The sequence below is a fragment of the Rhinichthys klamathensis genome, unplaced genomic scaffold (genome assembly GCF_029890125.1).
Source record: "Rhinichthys klamathensis goyatoka isolate OS25496 unplaced genomic scaffold, OSU_Roscu_1.1 h1tg000103l_1, whole genome shotgun sequence".
Taxonomy (NCBI): domain Eukaryota; kingdom Metazoa; phylum Chordata; class Actinopteri; order Cypriniformes; family Leuciscidae; genus Rhinichthys; species Rhinichthys klamathensis.
In genome coordinates this window covers 1,303,884-1,323,420 of record NW_026606642.1, presented here as the reverse complement: position 1 = coordinate 1,323,420, position 19,537 = coordinate 1,303,884, and the positions used below count along the sequence as shown (strand labels likewise).

The following is a 19,537-nucleotide window of genomic DNA, read 5'->3' as shown; positions in this document are numbered from 1 at the left end:
ATGTGACATAATTGACGGCGCGCCTACTGTCACAGATCGCGCAGTAGCCTAGTATTTTCCTGTCAGGGACACAAGGTGTCACTAACATGAATGAAACCCCCTCCTGCGCGATCTAGGATACCATTGTTTTATACATAGTGTAAACAAACAACAGAAGAAGAGCATTGTCGTGACCGTTAACTCTGCGCCCAACAGAGGTGGGTAGTAGACTAACCTTTACTGTCTACTGTCTATGTGGAGCTAGAGTGCACTAAGGTTGGCCTTAGGGTAAATGCAAAGAAAACTGAGGTCATGACCTACAACGTACCACCGGAACATCAACCTCTGATAACAGTAGGAGACACTGTGCTGAAAGAAGTTGAGGACTTTAAGTACCTGGGCGCATGGGTCAACTCAACTGAGCAAGATCTAAAAGTGAGGAAGGCACTTGCATGGAGGGCCCTGAACGGCATGAACAGTGTATGGAACTCCAACCTCTCCCGCCAAATAAAACTCCTCTTCGCTTCTTCTTCGCTTCTTCTACGCGACAGTAGAGTCTGTTCTCCTCTATGGCAGTGAATGCTGGACCCTGAATCCAACCCTAGAGAAGTCCCTGGACGGGTGCTAAACCAGGATGCTGCGTGCAGTGCTTAATATCAGTAAGAGTGTGCATGTAACCAACAAAATCCTGTATGAGGGAATATCAAGAGTGAGCAACAAGATTGCTGTGAGGAGAATGAGACTTGCAGGACATTGCCGAAGGCATCGCGAGCTGCCAGCCATCAAGCTGGTGCTATGGGAACCAACACATGGCCATCGGTCAAGAGGACGTCCCACGCTAACATACGTGGACATACTTAAGAGGGATACAGGAGCCCAGAGCACCAACGAACTGGCCGGATGCATGGAGAATCGGGATGCCTGGAGGCAACGATGGAAGGCTCGTCTGAGGACGACTTAGAGAGAGAGTCTATAGTAACCGTCTATGGTAGTAACAAAGTAGGCTACATTTACTTCACTACGTTGGGCGACGTTCCTCTCGTTACTTTATTTTAATGCAATATATGTTGTTAAATGCGTAGTTTATTCCAAGCGCGCTGTATCTTTTTTATGGGCATGAGCGATGCTCCATTCACAAATGAATCACTCTTTTGAGTCGATTCTGTTCAAAGACTTCATCAAACAAGTTGGCAGATCTGTCTAAATCGGTTCGCGAATCAGTTTGAATGATCTGTTCAGTTTCCTCACGCACTGAATCGTCTGAAGCGCTTTCAATTCACACTCGACATGGAGTCGTAACAGGAAGATTTAAGAAGATCAAGAGCGTTGGATGAAGTGGCCGTGGACCTACAGTACAGTCTAGTGAAAGTAAATCTGCAAATGCTTCATATTTTTGCCAGCGATGAAGATCTAGTTGAACATCTTCATATGATACTGTGAATGAATGATTCCACAGGACGATACATTCTAGTTCATTTCATTCAGGTAATACATTTTACAACCAAACAGATTATTACTCGACGATAGCACTACACGTATGATGACATTATCCGTTTTTTGGACATATACATTCATTTATAGGCTACATTAAATAAGCTACCATTGTCCACAGTTTATGAAATGAACACCCGCCATCCCGCGGTAATGTGTGTGTATTGCGCAGTGGCATCACACGAATAGTTTTGATTGAAACTAATTTGTTTAAAAAGTAGGCTTTTGCAGTAACAAGGCAGGTTTGCATAAAATCATTATGACATTATTTTTTTTAATCTAACGAGCATCTGGTTTGGCGATGTAAAAACGGACTGTCGTGCTTATTGTTTTTTTTTAATTCTATGTTAACTACCGGTATTTAAAAAAAACGACGAAAACATGTTAATTGTTCGAATAATAAACAGTATTTTTGATGATAAATCGCTAAAGATGAAATTGGCCTCCCTTTCTGTCATTGTGCGTTTTTTTCCGTGTCATCTTTTTTTTCCCGATTTTCTAACGATAATCGACTTTTGCTCCTCGATTTTCGAATGGCATTTTTGGCAGAAATTCACATCCCTAATAAATATAAATATATATATATATATAATATAATAAGAGTTATGAAGGCGTTTCATTGGCCGCCTCAGCCTCAGTCTGATGAAGGTTCGAGTCACTGAGATTCTTAATCAAAAAAGTGTCTCTCTGATCAGGCGATGGTCTTCAGCTCCACTCGCCTGTATATAAAAACACACAGATTCACAGAAGGAAAAAGAATTAGGCTTAGAATTACAAAAAATAACAAAATATCCTAAAATGTAGGATGTTTCTCTTCACATGTGTTACAATAATTAATCTTTCCTAAACAACCTGCACGTTTAAATGCTTGAAATATTATGTGAACAAATTATTCGAATTATATAATGATGTGATGTATATCACACACAAACATTTCATCAGCTGACAGATCCGAGTTTTGCAGTCACACAGATTCAGGTCATGTCGTTTCACACCTGTTCACTGCGTTCCGTCCTGTTAGCTTTTGGAGGAAAAACAACAAACTCAATTAAACATTACTTTGGTTAGAGTAACAAATAGAGAATTATAACATCTTTTAAAGATGTTTTTAAATCTCATATTTCAATCTTATTAAATCATTTGTATTTTACACTCACCTTTCCTTCTTGCTCTGCGCTTGCAACAGCAAATCACAGCAACAATCAGCAGAATGGCAATAACAGCAGCAGAAACAGAAACAGCAACAGCTACATATAGTCCTGTCAGGAATGGAGTCGGATCTGAACCTGAATCTTGATCTAGAAGAGCTAAAGACAGTCATTGTTATTTACAAAGTGACTTATAAATCAACTTCAACAGTATTTTTGTTTGATATCTATTTCTACACGTTTCTACTGTGGTCATCAGTTGTATTATGTTGATTTAACTGGTGAATAGCTCCATCTTGTGTGTTTTTGAAGAACTAGCAGTTAAAACAGCATCAAGCACTGGAAACTGGAAACACCAGCACAGAAACACTGACTATTTACATTCATTTTTCATCTTAATAACTTTAGAAATGTGAGCAGCACTTGTTTGTTGTGGCAATTGTGTGTCATGTGATGTGCATGTGAAGAACACTGTCAAAAAAACATTTGCTCATCAAGGCTGCATTTATTTGATTAAAAATACAACAAAAAGAGTGATATTGTTACATATTCTGAATTTCAAATAGCTGTTTTCTATTTTAATATAATTTAAAATGTATTATATTTCTGTGATCAAAGCTGTATTTTCAGCATCATTACTCCAGTCTTCAGTGTCACATGATCCTTCAGAAACCATTGTAATGTGATGATTTGATGCTCAAGAAACATTTCTGATTATTATCAATGTTGAGATTGAGATTTTTCAGGATTCTTTAATTATTAGAAAGTTCCAAATAACAGCATTTATTTGAAATAGAATCATTTGTAACATTATAAATGTCTTTACTGTCACTTTTGATCAATTTAATTCATCCCTGATGAATAAAAGTATTGATTTCTATTATTTTTTCCCCTCGAAAAAATAAAAATTATAATTCTTACTGACCCCAAACTTTTGAACGGTGGTGTTTAATGTTACAAAAGCTTTCTATTTCAGATAAATGCAGTTCTTTTGAACTGTCTATTCGTCAAAGAATCCTGAAATAAAAATTTAAATAACTGTTTTCAACATTGATAGTAATTAATGTTTCTTGAGCATCAAATCATCACATTACAATGATTTCTGAAGGATCATGTGACACTGAAGACTGGAGTAATGATGCTGAAAATTCAGCTTTGACCACAGGAATAAATTACACTTCACTATATATTTACATAGAAAACAGCGGTTTCAAATTGTCATAATATTTCACAATATTACTTTTTTGTATTTTTAATCAAATAAATGCAGCCTTGGTGAGAAGAAGAGACTTCTTTTTAAAACATTAAAAATCTTTCCGATCCAAAACTTAGGACTGGTAGTGAATTAAAATACAGGTAAAGAAAAAAACACCCCTGAAAGTCACTGAACACATTAATGATGGGATTTAAATGTACAAGATTTGCTTTTAAACAATGACTCACCATGAACAGAAACCCTGAAGATCTTCTCACTGATGCTGAATCTGCTGATGCTGATGATCTGTAGTTGATATTCTCCAGAGTCTGGGATTCTGGTTTGTGTGATGGTCAGAGATCCAGTCTGATGATCCAGCTTCAGTCTGCCTCTGAATCTCTCTTTACACTGAACATCTGGACAGATATTCAGTTTTTCCGGTTACAGGGTACGCTGGCGTGTTTTGCTGCCGCTCCTGTTGCTTGATCTGTTTTGGTTGTTATTTTAAACTATATTAATTTATTTTTAAGTTTTTAGTCTTGTTTTTAGTGCTGTAACGGTTGCGATGTGGCGGTGCCATTTTATATACTTTGGCTCGTAGTTTTAAGCTCTGTGCTCCACCTGGAATAATCTGCAGCGTTTCTCTGGATCGCTTCGGTTCAGCTGTCTGTGTGGATTGTATGACTTTGTGCTCGCATTTTGCGCTACGGAGATTTTCCTTGAACAATCTGCATCGTGTAACTCCGGATCATCGCCTCTGCTCGTCTTTGTGTGTGGATTATACAACGTTGTGCTTGCAGTGTGCTGAGGAGTTTCATTCACTCTGGCATTGCGAGTGTGCGCTCACCGACCATGGCACTAAGGTACACTACACGCATGCTTTTGAATTTAAAACAGAGCTGTTATTGCCTAGCTAAAGACTCCTACAATCTTTGTCGAGATGCTGGACTGCTACGTCCTAAGCGATATATTCATCGGGGTTTGAGGCGCAGCCTAGCTGTCTCATCCTCTCCCAACATCTATGTCCCTAGCTGTCGACGTAAGACCAACAAACTGCTCCATACTGGTGTTGTTCACAGTAATTTAATATCGGTTCCCCGCATGGAGATTAAACCTCTGTCATCTTCGTCTCAGAGCCAGGCATACGCTGCTCTGTTTAATGTGCGGTCTGTGAACAACAAAGCGCTACTTTTATCGGATTTTCTTATAGATAAAAAACTGGACTTGTTGTTCTTAACTGAAACCTGGCACAAAGAAAATGATGGGCTCTTGTTTAACCAGATCACTCCAGCGGGCTTTGGAGTATTAGATCTCCCGAGGCTATCTGGCAGAGGTGGAGGTATTATTGTGGTTTATAACCTAAAGCTGCACACGAGCTCTGTGACTGTTCCCCAGTTTTCTTCTTTTGAATGTCTGGTTTTGAGTATTTCCGCGCCTGTGTCCACCATTATTGCTACAGTCTATAAACCACCTAAGGCTAGAACACATGCAGCTTTTTTGTCAGAGTTTGCGGACTTCTTGTCGATGCTGACTGTGAAGTTTGACAGAATTCTAATCGTGGGAGACTTCAACATTCATGTTGACCGGAGTGACTCAGTAGCGGCTAAGGAATTTTTGTCGTTAATTGACTGTTTTAGTTTCACACAGTTTGTAACTGACCCAACTCATAACAAGGGTCATACGCTGGATCTTGTGATCGCTAACGGCTCATTTGTATCGGCGTTTTCATCTATTGACATTGGACTGTCTGATCACTCAGCTGTCTTTTTTAACCTCGAACTGTATCATTCAAATGAGCCTAGCATCCGAACAGTAACCTTCCGGAACTGGAAGTCTATCGACCAGACAGCTTTCTCCAATTCTGTGGCTTCCATCCTAAGCGATCTTCATCCCTTATCACTGGAGGAGAAAGTTATGCAGCTAAATTCCACTCTTGCTGCTAATCTTGACACTTTTGCTCCTCTAATATCACGTGAGGTCACTTTCGCCCGCTCTGCTCCCTGGTATAATGACAATCTGCGCACTAGAAAGGCTGCTTGTAGGAAAATGGAGCGCAAATGGCGCCGTACTGGTCAGAGTGTCTACTACCAAGAGTGGAAGGATCTTCTGGGGGGTTATCATGCTCTTATGGAGACTGAAAGATCCTCTTTTTTCTCGCAGATTATTGTAAATAATCAAAATAATCCAAGACAATTGTTCCAAACCATAAACAGATTGCTTCAAGTTAATCCTGTTAGCACTTTACCTGTTTCTCAGCAGCTCTGTGATTCTTTTCTACAGTTTTTTAATTCGAAGATTGTCAGTGTTCGCAAAGACATTTCTGTTAACTCTGACTGTGCCACCTCACTCCTTTGTTCATCTGGGTTCACTGGTGTTTATTTCACTCATTTCTCACTGCTTGATTCTGAGGCTCTCACAAGGGAGGTTTCTAGCATGAAATCAACCACTTGCTTGCTGGATCCAATTCCAACGAATTTATTTAAATCATGCTTCCCGGTGTGGTGCCCTATTATCCTTGGCATTATAAATGAGTCATTGGAAACTGGGGTCGTTCCAGCAGTACTAAAGACTGCTGCTGTTACGCCTGTACCAAAGAAAGATAATGTTTCTATGGATGATTTGAACAACTTCCGTCCCATCTCTAACCTTCCCTGTTTGGCAAAAATACTTGAGCGTGTTGTTGCCTCTCAACTCTGTAATCATCTTACAACTAATAACCTTTTTGAACCCCTTCAGTCAGGTTTTCGTAAATTACACAGCACCGAAACGGCATTGGTCAAAGTTACCAATGACTTGTTGATGGCCTCTGATTCTGGAGCTACCTCACTTCTCATTCTCCTTGATCTTCGAGCTGCTTTCGATACTGTGGATTATGGTCTATTACTTACCCGTCTTGAAAGTGTCTTTGGTGTGTCCGGGACAGTGTTAAACTGGTTTAAATCCTATTTTACTGACCGTTCCCATTTTATTTCCATGCGTGGCTTTAGGTCTGACACTTGTTCAGTGCTCACTGGTGTTCCTCAGGGATCAGTTCTGGGCCCTCTACTATTCAACATTTATCTGTCTCCACTTGGGCATCTGCTGCGATCGCTGGGTCTCCATTATCACTTTTATGCTGACGATACCCAAATCTACATCCATTCTAAATCTGGTGAAGATATTGATGCTTGTTATCTTTCTGGCTGTATCTCTGAGATAAAAACATGGTTGAACAATAACTTTCTTTGCCTGAACAGTGGGAAAACTGAGGTTATGCTTATAGGTTCCCGTCATCAAATTCGCAAAGCGGCTCCACTGTCCCTGTCTGTTGATGGCTCTGTTTTAGAGACCCAAAGTAAGATGAGGAATCTTGGTGTAATTTTTGACACTGGCCTCACTTTTGATTTTTTTGTTCATAGCACGGTTAAGGCATCCTTTTTCCATCTCAGAAATATAGCCAGACTACGCCCAATGGTAAACTTGTCTGTCGCTGAAAAGTTGATTAATTCATTTGTGTTCTCACAGCTGGATTATTGTAATGCTGTTTTAGCTGGAGTTTCTAAAACCACTATTAACAAATTACAATATGTTCAGAACTCTGCCGCCCGAATCCTGACGGGAACCAGGAAATTTGACCATATTACTCCAGTTTTGAAGTCCCTACACTGGCTCCCGGTCAGGTTCCGTGTTGATTTTAAGATCATGATGCTGACATACAAGGCTTTACACGGCTTAGCTCCGCAATATTTATCTGGCTTATTAACTGCTTATACTCCTAATCGCAGACTGCGTTCCTCACAGTGTAATTTATTAACTGTTCCACAAACACATCTAAAATCTATGGGTGACAGGGCTTTTTCTGTTTATGCTCCTAGACTTTGGAACTCTCTCCCTCCTGAACTAAGGGAAGCACAAACTCTTGGCATTTTCAAAGCTCTTCTTAAGACACATTTTTTTAAACTTGCATTTGACTGCTGATGTCCCTTCGTGATCGCTTTACAGCTATTTTTATTATTAATGTTCCTGTTTTTTGTTTTTATTAATTTGATTTGTTGTCTTTCCAGGTGGATTGTGATTTTATGTACAGCGCTTTGAGAAGCTGCTTTTAAAGGCGCTCTATAAAATAAAGCTTATTATTATTATTATTATTATTATATCACTGAGATCTCCATTGATGCGAGCGATGCGAATGTCATTATAATACCAACTAATCAGGTCTTGTTGGTTTGTTTGAACACCAGTGTTTAGAGTGACTGAATCTCCCTTCATCACTGACACTCTGTCAACAACAAACACACCTGAAGAAGAAACAAATAACATTAGCCAAATAAATGCATAATAGTGCTGTAAAAATGTTTTTTTCAAAGATTATGAGTAAATGTCTGGATTATAATGTAACACAAAAGAACAACATCATTGATTTACACTTTCACTCGAGTCTCATGGAGGATCTTGAACAAACATCATACAACATGAATATTATGAGTATTACCCTTAATAATACTTCAGGAAATTGTGCCATTTTCCAAAACATTAAGATACAATGGAACGTTTTATATATTAATCGTTATAATGTTTACTGTTTCAATCTTACACTTAAATAACATGTTTTCATTTACACTTTTATTCATCCACAACAGACAAAGGACAGAGCACCCCATAATAAACAACAAACAAATAAACAACACAGGTAGGGCAACAGAAAGAAACATAATCCCTTAACTACGCCTATCGTAGCAGGAAAGATCTTACCTAACTCCCGACAGAAACAACAAACAGGTGAGTCTTCCGGGCCACTGCTTCGCTACGCTATAATCTAAATAAATAACAAAAGTGAACTAAGGAAATAACCTCTACCTGGCTTTAAATAATAAAGAAAACTCAGTGCACTATCATCGAAGTCTTCAGCATGGAGGTGCGACACGAGACGATGAGCGTTCTCGCCATCAGGCGAACCACCCCAGCTGACAACAATCAGGAACGGAGGCGAAGAATGAGGAGCAAGAGAAGCGGAGAGAGACCGCGCCCTCACACCAGGCCGGCTTAAGTGCAGGAATTCCCATGACGTCACTCATTCCGTAAATCAGGGGAAAACCCCTAACTCCACCTACGAACTCAAATAACAAAATTAATACACTCAGTAGTTCAATATATATATATAGATCCACGTAACACATGTAAATAAAGACTAAGAGTCAATGTTCAGAAATTATTAATTATTATTTTGTTTTGAACGATGCTGTATAGCTGTGTTTTCCGGTGTGTTTGTTGGCAAACTCCAAAATTATTTTATTTTTAATTATTAAAAATGCCATTATTTTACATGAAAAAGTTAATTATTGCATTTTATTAAGAAAACATTTTGGTTTGACTAGTATATATTTTTTTGATTAGATTAGATAGCATTTTAAGCTGTCATATTGTGATGTTACAATGTTCCCCTCACATGTTACACCCCACCCTATGGGGCATGTTGTCACATTTCACTTCCATTCTTTCGGGGTAAATTAAGAAAATAGTATACTGTATTAATAAAACAAAACCACATAATTGTACTAGACATGTAGGAAAATTAATGTGGGAAAATATTAATACTCTAAAACTTAAGTAGATTTACACAAACTGAGAAAGTCAAAAAGCGTTAGGCTACGTTGTGCCCCGCTCTCCCCTAGAATTCTTACTGTTTCAATCTTACACTTAAATAACATGTTTTCATTTACACTTTTATCCATCCAAAACAAAGCGACATTGTGACTCAACGATGCATGTGAGAACAGCATGTGAGAGGTTTGTACCATGTGCATTGACAGGGACAACTTTTCAATATTTATTTTTCAAAATACAAACAATACATGAATATCCTCCGAATATAAAGCTAATAGAGCATATTATAAAACTTTGTCGTTCATTTTACCGGGAAAACAGATAGTAGCCTAATGTATAAATGTCTTACCATGCAGACTTAAGCACGTCAACAATAAGAAAAGAAATAGAGACATGCTTCATTCTCAATATTTCCTCAAAGATGAACGCGGCAGATCCAGTGAAGGAAAAGTGATCTGTTGTTACTCTGCGTTAATGGCAAAGCCCGTCTACGGCAATAGTAACCGACTGCAGAACCGCAGAACCATACGTCATAGCAGTGTGAGGATGACAGCGCCAGCCTAACCGTCTGATGCCGGAAGTGGGCGTGGCCAGGCATTGCGCTACTTCTGTGTTTTAGAACGTTTCAAAGTTTAAAACAATGCTATCCGGTTGTTAAGTCGTGACGTAACCACTCTCCGATTATACTGTTTCCGGTGTGGTGTATAATCGGGTTACTCGGTGTGAACAAGGGGGTAATCCATCGACCGGAAGTTGAAGCCGGCCGGGTGCCGCCATGTTGTAGCAGAACTTCACTTGCGTTAGCATTTCCATTGACTCCCATTCATTTTGGGGTCACTTTGACAGCGAATAACTTTACATCTGAGGCGTTTAAAGACTCCATTTGTCCATTATTTATTTCTAAAGAAACACGACAATGTATAAAGGGCTCCATTACCTTCTATGTTACATTATGGCCCCGTAGAAACAGATTTAGTAAAAATAGGCTAACGATTGCGTCATAACCACTCGACTCTCTGTCGCGCTGTACAGAAATTACCGTAAAGACAGGAGGAGAAGCTCGCAGGCAATCGGGGGGACGCCTCGTCAAGGGAGAAGCCCATAGATAATGAGTCCATAAAAGCAACGGAATACTTACTCCTGCTCACTCACGATAAAGGACTCTTTGCTCAAGTTCCCCGTCTCTGCAAGATTAACGTTGGCAGTTTTCACGCACAGCTACTAGAAGATTAACGTCTGTCAGACAGGTTGCTCACGTCATCAAGCTTAGTTTGAGTCGGTCTGAGTCTGCGCGTCAGGAACGGAAGTTCTCAAAAATCGCTAAAAGTGGGCTTCAACTGTCTCAACTGAGTTCCAATGAGATCGCTCTGTCCATTTCTTTTACTGTCTATGGGTGTGAATAGTCCGGGCGTAGGACCCCATTAGTATGCCAGTAGTATGCCTGATCTGAATCTGTTCTCGCGATAACTTGTAGCTAACGTGAGCTGTTTTAGTGTTATTATGTGGTAGCTTTATGTATAATGCTAACTCCCGTTGCTATATGCAAGGTAAGATTAAATTAAATTGCATATTGTATATGTAAATTGTGTATATTCTATATCTAATATTTAAAATCTCAAGTTGCGTCAATAGCAGAGGAGAAAGACCGCGAAATTTAAAAATACTACTGTTATTGTGTATGAAATGTAGTTTTAAGAGTTTTTCAGTCGACAATGAAGTTGTTTTCAATCTCAAATATGTTGTTTGTTTATACAGATAGCGCCTATTTAAAATTATGATCTGACGTTTTCGGAGATGTGAGATTTAAGGGATCAGCGCTGAAGTACCCCGCCTGGACCAGCCCACCTCGGCTAGTCCAACCATTCCTTCTTTCCTAGGAGACTCTTGAAGATAAAAACATATTGCAGCATCAAGCAATATCTAATTAATCATATCACAGTTAAATTTTCCAAGTTTTGATTTTAGATTGGGAGAAAAATCTGATTAATCATCTGTCCACTGTAGTGGACCTCATGCATCAATCAATGGCTATATTTCAGCTACAGTTCATACTTATACTGTGAATATTGTTTTTGAAAATACTTAATCTGCAGTGACATTTATGTAAGTATTATATTATGTAAATAAATGTATTTGTATTATTAGAATGTAACGTTGGAGCAGAGAACATTACTCACTGCTCCTAACTAAAGAACTTTTGTAGCTTTAAAAAGGATTCATTTATATCTAATTTATACATTAATTACGCTTGTGTTGTACGCTTTATTCAATTTCTTTTTATTTCCCATATTTATCAAGACATCAGTAGCCTTATTAGTATCAGTGATACTGGCCTTCAAAAAATATGTCATTAAACAAGTAGTTAAAATATATTGTCTCTATATAAAATAAATATATTTAGTTATTTTATGTTTTTCTACATTAATCTGGAGATTAAATGTGAAGTGATTAAATGATAAAATATAGTAAAAATGTATAGAGACTTGGGTAACACTTAATAATAATGTTCAGTTATAGGCCATTAATAAGTGGTTAGTTAATGATGAACTAATCATTTACAAAACATGCATAAATGATTAACAAGTGATATACTAACATTTTATGTATGTTTTTTGCAATTTCCATTACACGTGATTAGTAAATGATTACCTAATTATTTATGAAAATTGATTATGCGTTCATAAATGATTAATAAGTGATATACTAACATTTTATGTATGTTTTGTACATTTCGTTACAAGTCATTTACAATTGATTAGTTAATGATTAACTAATAATTTACAAAATATCACTATGCGTCTCATAAATGTTCATTATGTTAAATTTTTGGTATGTTTTGCTCACATTAGGTGCACAGTGGTTAAAGATTCTTGTGTTTCAGAGAAGACAGCTGTCTATAACCTCACCAGTCAGCACTTACATTGCAGTGCACACTACACACAACACTACACACTACAGTGTTCAACACCTGTTATAGATGTGTAAACGGATGAATAAATATTTTACAACACTTTTTGCATCCCCCAATCTAAAGTGTAAACTATTAATTACTTGTTAATGTGTTACATTTACCTTTTACAAATGATACTTACCTGTTAAAAATTATCTGTATGTGCATTCAAGGCATTTACAACGCTTTTTGCACCCTCTAATTGCTACACACATTTTTATTTTATTTATTAACCCTGTATGAAACGCATATTCATATTTTATAAAAGATTAGTTCCTCATTGGTAACACGTTACTTGAAAGGGTGTGCATAAGACTAACGTGACACCGTCATAATCATGGCATGACACATGTCATGAATATGCAGGAGTTTTTATGCATGTTAATGACAACTGTCATTAAGTGTCATTCGCTCAATTATGACATTTTTAATGCAAATATGACATTGTGTGAGATGTCTTTGTTCAAACAAAAAGCTGCAAAAGGGCCAAATTTCATCCCAAAATTTCACGAGTATGCGAGTCTCTATTTGCCCCAATGGAATAAATGCTTTGTGGGATCTCCATATCTCAGCTCTGGAAGGCATAGACATGCATTCATGTCTCGGCATCTTCTAACAGAATACAAGATTTCGAGAATATCCAAGAAACTTTTTTTTTAGACCCAAAATATCTATAACGTACGTACACCTTATAGTTTTTTTGGGTCGAAAAATAAAGTTTCTTGGATATTCTCGAAACCGTGGATTCAAACCTCCTATTTGTACTTCTTATATTATTCAACAAAATTTTTATTGATATCTACTATTTCTTTTAGATTCTTGACACAAGGATTGCACAGCTCTGTAAAGCACATGGTGGAACTGCTTTACAGGTGCACACGTTCGTTCTCTGGTGGCGATCCTTCACTATCAAGAAACATGTGGATGACAGTCACATTTCTTGTCTGAAGGTAAATAAAAATCTATCAAATACATTTCAGTGGCAGGGGACACATTTACTTACTTATTTACTTAAAAATATTTTAAAGGACCTTGGTGAGATTGACACAGTCCTTATTCCAAGAATTGTTGGTGGACAGAGCCCCAAAAAGGGAAACCACTTCATTTTGTGGGTATGTATGGATAAAAAAAACAATTACATTTTTGCTCAACAGTTGTTACTCTGGTTACAGCGGTTTCTGTTTATGTTGTAAAGGTCTTGGATGGTTTGCTGAATCGTATTCGCGTTTACAACCCCACTGGCAACTACAAGTCAATTTCTGCGATGGACCTGGCTATACTATGGTATTATGTGCTTTGTAAATGTCAAAATTGTTATCTTTATTTACTAATGTACATTTATTCATTTCTTTTTTCTTTTGTACAAAAGCAATGCCTTCCGAAATACTTGGGAAAATGGACTGTTGAGTACCCAGAACAGTGGAGGCTGGCTGACTCTAACAACTGTGGGGTTTTGGTTTGTACAGTAAGTTAAACAAATGCTTTTATTTATTTATTTTATTTTTATCTACATTACTTTAACAACTGTGTTTATTGCATTAGATGGCAGAAATGGAGGTGAGGGACAAATGGACCTCTATGAAAAACGAGGTGATACAGGGAGACGATCTGTGGCATCTGAGAAGATATCACGCATGATCAATGGCAACATATGCTGTTCCCTCAAGCCTGTCCATCCATGACACCCCAGGTTCAACGAGCCAACTACGTTCTGCTGCGTTGCACCTTTGGGCTTGCAGATCCAAGTAAAAACATTGACACCAGTTTTTATTGTGTTTTTTTGCAGAGTTCCCTCAAGCCAGTCCATGACACCTCCTCGCCTACCAGGTCACGACCCCACCATCTAAAGGGGAAATTGACTGACTGCATCATCTAGGCCTTAGGATGGTTCCACAAAGAATTGACTGCATATACAACATGAATTTACTTCAAACTAAAGATTAGACTTTTCATACTGTTGTAAAGGCTCCTTTAAGAGAGGACTTTTATTCTGACATAGTGCATCGTTTTCGGACCGCGCGCGCTCGTGAGTGAAACTGCTGTTGTCTGCTGAACTGCTATGGTGCGACGATTGCTGAAAGGACATTTAGGCCCTGTCCCAAATGGCGCACTTCATGCGGACTTTCGGTCTCGTGGACTTAAATTGCGCGTGCTCGCCGAGTCTACGAGTCCGTAGGCCGTCCCATTTAGCATTTTAACGCTCTGAAGTGTGCTCAGCAGCGCCCCCTTTGTACCCTTGAACCGGTCTTCCGCGAAGCCTGCATAGATGCAGGCTCCATGCACTTTAACTACCCAGGAATCCTTGCGAAAGGCCAATCAGACAACGGATGGGAGGAGATTTTGCTCATGGACAATTATTAACATGGCTGGGTAGAAAATATTTAAGTGTAATTATGATTACGGTTTTTATGACAAGTTTATACAAACATTATGATCATTGACCAGTGGTTGATGTCTCAAACATAGGCTAATAATAGCGAGCTGAATAATACGATCGCATTATGATTCATTAAATAAACAGAACAGAATGTCAGGGCTTTACTGAGTCATATGTAAACACAAAAACAATTCACCTTATTTTCCACGACAACAAGGGTGACGCCATTACGTTCGTTTTGTCATCTTACTTCCGGCTGAGAGGGACTTCAACTTCCGGCTGAAAGGACCTACGCTAGTTTCTAGACGTAATTCTATATTTGTAACGGTAAAATATGTAATGTATTATATGCTCAGTTAGGGGCTGCCATAACAATTGAATTAAGAGGATAGAAAAAAAAACGGTGTTACGAACACAATGTAAAGCGATCGGAATGTTGTGGTGTACTACGATTTACACCCACCACCACCTAAAGACGAGGAGCACCTGAGGCCATGGCGGAAGGCGATAAGCTTGAAGTGCCCACCCAAGCGCTCTTAAGTGTGTTCGTTTGTACCATTTTATGGACGGGAAGCCGACTGACGAACACCCTTTTAGCCCGAGTAAAGGCTCGGCTACGATGTTCTGGTAAAGATCATCGCCGGGTGCTGAACAGGTTGTCAGATTCAGGTAAGCTAACTTGCATAACTGTTGTTACCTAACTTACCTATCTATGTGCTTGTTAGCCTAACGTTAGATTCGTGAAGTCCGTTCTATGAATACATTTAAGATTAGTAACGAGCCGTTAACAAAATACAACGAATCTTGCATGATTACCATTGGCCACCTATAACAGTCATATTTCTTATATTTCGTTTACTTTGTGATATGGACCTAAGGGTCTGAAGTAAAGAATGAATGAATGAATATTCACGATAGTACAATATATTATGGTACATTACAGCCTTACAATAGCTCACATTCTTCCTGTAAGGAGGCCAGCTAGCTCTCATCTCTCTTTCAGATATTGATCTACGTAGAGATTGTGTGTATACTGTCTCGTTTTTAATGCATCTCTCTTTTTCACACTGTTCTAAGTATGAATGCCATCATAAATTAATTCTCATGATCTATGTTAAGTAACTGTTACTAATGTAAAAATGTTTATGGTTATATTATTTCCTTAGATCATCAATGAGCGTCAGTGTTGCAGTGGACAACTGTGAGGAGGATCACAGCCACATGCCCCAGACCTGTGATGCAGAAACACAATGGGAGGATCCATCTGTCTCTGACCACAACTATGCTACAATATCTCAACTCAACCTGAAGCCACCTACATTTGAAATGGGAACACAATGCGTTGAGCCAGTGCTATAGTACATAACTCTGCTGAGAAACGACCACCTTTGTCAGCGGGTCGACATTGGATGCATTCCATTCAGTAGCCGAGCACCTCACCAGTTCATACACCAACAGCTTTCAGCTACACACTTGAGATCAGCTCCTAATGAAGCTGCGTCTTAATTTATTGCAGGGTGATCTTGCTGTAAGGTTTGGTGTTTCTCAGTCCATTGTAAGCAAGGTGATTTCGCGTTGGCTTGACATCATGGAGGAGAAGTGTTTCCAAACACAACATGTAGGGCTGCACAATATATCTAAATATAACAAATGAATATATTGCAATATGCATAACTTTTTTAGCTTTAATAAGAATCAGTGTATATATATATATTTAATTCATACAGTGAAAACTAAGCAGTGTTTTATTTTTACATTTGATTATTCAGTTTCTGTTGTTAAATAGACCTAATGTAGGATAACCTGAACCCCTTAACCCCGTGGTTTACACTGATGTTAAAATAACACTTCTTATGCTACAGTAAAACACTGCTGTTCACTTTCACAAGTTGAAGGGATGTTTTCTTGTCACAAAAAAATTTGAAACACGTATGTAGGTTATATAAGTTTAAATCTAATTTAAGTTAATTTTATAAATTTTAAGCACAATCGTATCGAATATCGCATTGTTTAATGAGTAATCAAATTTTTTCTTCAATATCGTGCACTTAATAACTTCGTCCAGGCGATGAAGTAATGGCAGACAGAGGCTTCACCATTACCGATCTCCTCTATGAAAGGAAGGTGAAACTTGTCCTTCCTGTAAACCTTTACAATGTGACCAGATTTTACCTGTTATGAAGTTATTTTTATAAACCTTTACAAACAATGTGACCAGATTTTACCTGTTATGAAGTTATTTTTATAAACCTTTACAATGTGACCAGATTTGACCTGTTATGAAGTTATTTTTATAAACCTTTACAATGTGACCAGATTTCACCTGTCAGTCATTTATTATTAAACCATATGTGAGCTCTGTAGATTCCCTTTAAAACTTAAATGAATTAAGTCTTCTTAGTTAGAAGGAATAAGTCACGTCAAGTTTGCAAATGAAGACCATCTTGGTTTATTACTTAAGACATTTAAATGGTGAAATGTATCTACATGAAGGTCAGTAGAAGGTGTCTCTAGCTTCCTGAAAACATCAAACACTTCTTACAACTGATTTTATACAACTTATTTAATAATTTATATTTAACCAATTACCTCATCTCCTATCCTTAACTAAATATTCTCATTCCTTCTTATTTACACATAATTTTTCATTGCTGCTCCATCAACTCCTAACAGGACGAAGTAGTTAAATATGTCCACATGTTAACTGTTACATCTGGCCACGTTAACAATGACGATGGATGAGACAATGTGAGACCAACTGATCGTCCTACGAAGTTTTCTCCGTGCTCCCAGTTTAAAACATTTATGGTATGAACGTTATTTGACATTTTGCTAAAGTTTTGGCTAATTAAAAAACAATCTTCTAACAATTGAAATAGCTACCGGATGTGCCGTGCCAGTTTGGCGGAAGTCGGATGCCAAAATGCGGAAGCGCGAAGTATTAAAAGTGGGCGGGGCGGAATAAGGTGAATAGATGTCTCGTCTGCGCTGCTGGCCAATGGAGGTCGACGTCAGCACCTGGCGGCCATCTTGTCACAGGCAGCTCGCTCACTCGTAACATTCATTGTGTTTTATGGTGCATGTACTTTTTAAATAACCATAACTTGCTCAATTTTCTACCGATTTTCAAACGGTTTGGTTCGTTATAAACGTCAGAGATGTAGTTATGACACTGCACACTTATGAATAATTATGTATTAATTATGTAAACATCCAGTATTATAGCCACATTAATAACGTTAGTAAGAAACCAAACCGTTTGTAAATCTGCCAAGATTTCAGCGAGATAAGAGTATTTGTGTTCTCACCTTACATCAGGTACCACAGAGCCTACCAGAACAACACATTCTCAATATCACATTCTCTGTAATGTAAACCAGGATTTGTGTTCTTTGTACAATTTATACATTACTTTAAAAGTTGTATATCTATGTCAAACTTGTAGGGAGTCGCGTATGGATATTATATTTATTTTTATGATGCTTCTCAAACAGGACAAAATAAAGTTATTCACATTCTTACCATTCATTGTGACCACAGCAACAGTCTTGCCTGGACTAACCCTCAATGACTCTGGTGAACAACCACAGATTTTGTCAGGCATCTCCACAGGTACAAGCCGGACTGAAAAAGAGCATATAGTACACTTGAATTATGATCAATTTGTATTGACTGAGAAATATAAGATTGTAAGATTGTAATAGATCAATGGCAATGAAGAACATTGCTGAAAAAGTACTCAAGATATGCTCAAAAAGCTGACTGACACAGAGTATCCACATACATTCAAGATAAAACAATAAGGGATAAAAAAGCATAATTTAAATAATAAAGCTTATGAGCTTAACTATTCTGAAAATTATATATATGTTGTACACACAAACCAGAACTTACCACAATGGGAAAGAGCCTTATCCACCACGAAAGTTGTTGGAGGCAATGGTTGGAAGAATCCAGTAGTCATGGCATCTCTGTTGTGAAGAACATGTCTGGTGTGCATGCTGACGTCACATTCAGCCCAGAAGAATGGACGTGGTCTACAGTCACAACACCGGACAGCAGCTGGATTACTCCCACACTGTTGGCAGATGTGTGTTGCCACATGTTCTTGTGCTGCAGCCGTGTTTACCAGGCGGGGTCTCTCTGCCCTCCACTTCTCTGAAAAGAGACTTTGTCGTTTGCTCCAGTTTGAGGAAGCCAGAAGAGGATCTCTTGGGGTTTCAAGAGGTGATGCTTCATCACCTGAGAATTCGCTTAGTGAGTGTTGGAGATCTTGTAGAAAACACTCTGTAAATGGTATGGAATATTAAAAACAAAAATTTCCTTCTATATATATATAATGTATAGTTCTTTTTTTACAATATTAAAGTGTACTCCATCAGTATTCTACCAAAGTTTAAAGTAGAAACATTTATTTACATTCTAACCCACTGTCATATATATACAGTATATATATATATATATATATATATATATATATATATATATATATATATATACAAGGGCTAATGGTGACACAATGAAGTACACACCAACAGTCTCTGGAGGGAAGGCCACCTCACTGTTAGTGTCAGGAGCAAAGGAGGGAGGATCAGTCTTCCGAATGTGATCAGCTGTAGAGGAAAAAAACAACACAAATCAACATTTATAACTTGTCCAAAGGCCTGGTTGCCAGCTTAAAATGGTGCAAGCTCACCGTTTAACATAAAGCTAGAGAGAATTATTAGTACACTTATTTCCCAAACCCTAATGGGGGAAGTCCAATTACTATTGGTTATCTGCATATAAGGTGTCGTATAGATGATGACAGCAAA

The 19,537-nt window shown here is 38.1% G+C and overlaps 1 protein-coding gene across 1 annotated transcript in view; it reads left to right on the top strand.

Moving 5' to 3' along the window:
- The window catches only part of LOC130086893 (uncharacterized), an 832,515-nt gene that overhangs the window by 56,243 nt on the left and 756,735 nt on the right, over nt 1-19,537 (top strand). The window lies entirely within an intron of this gene.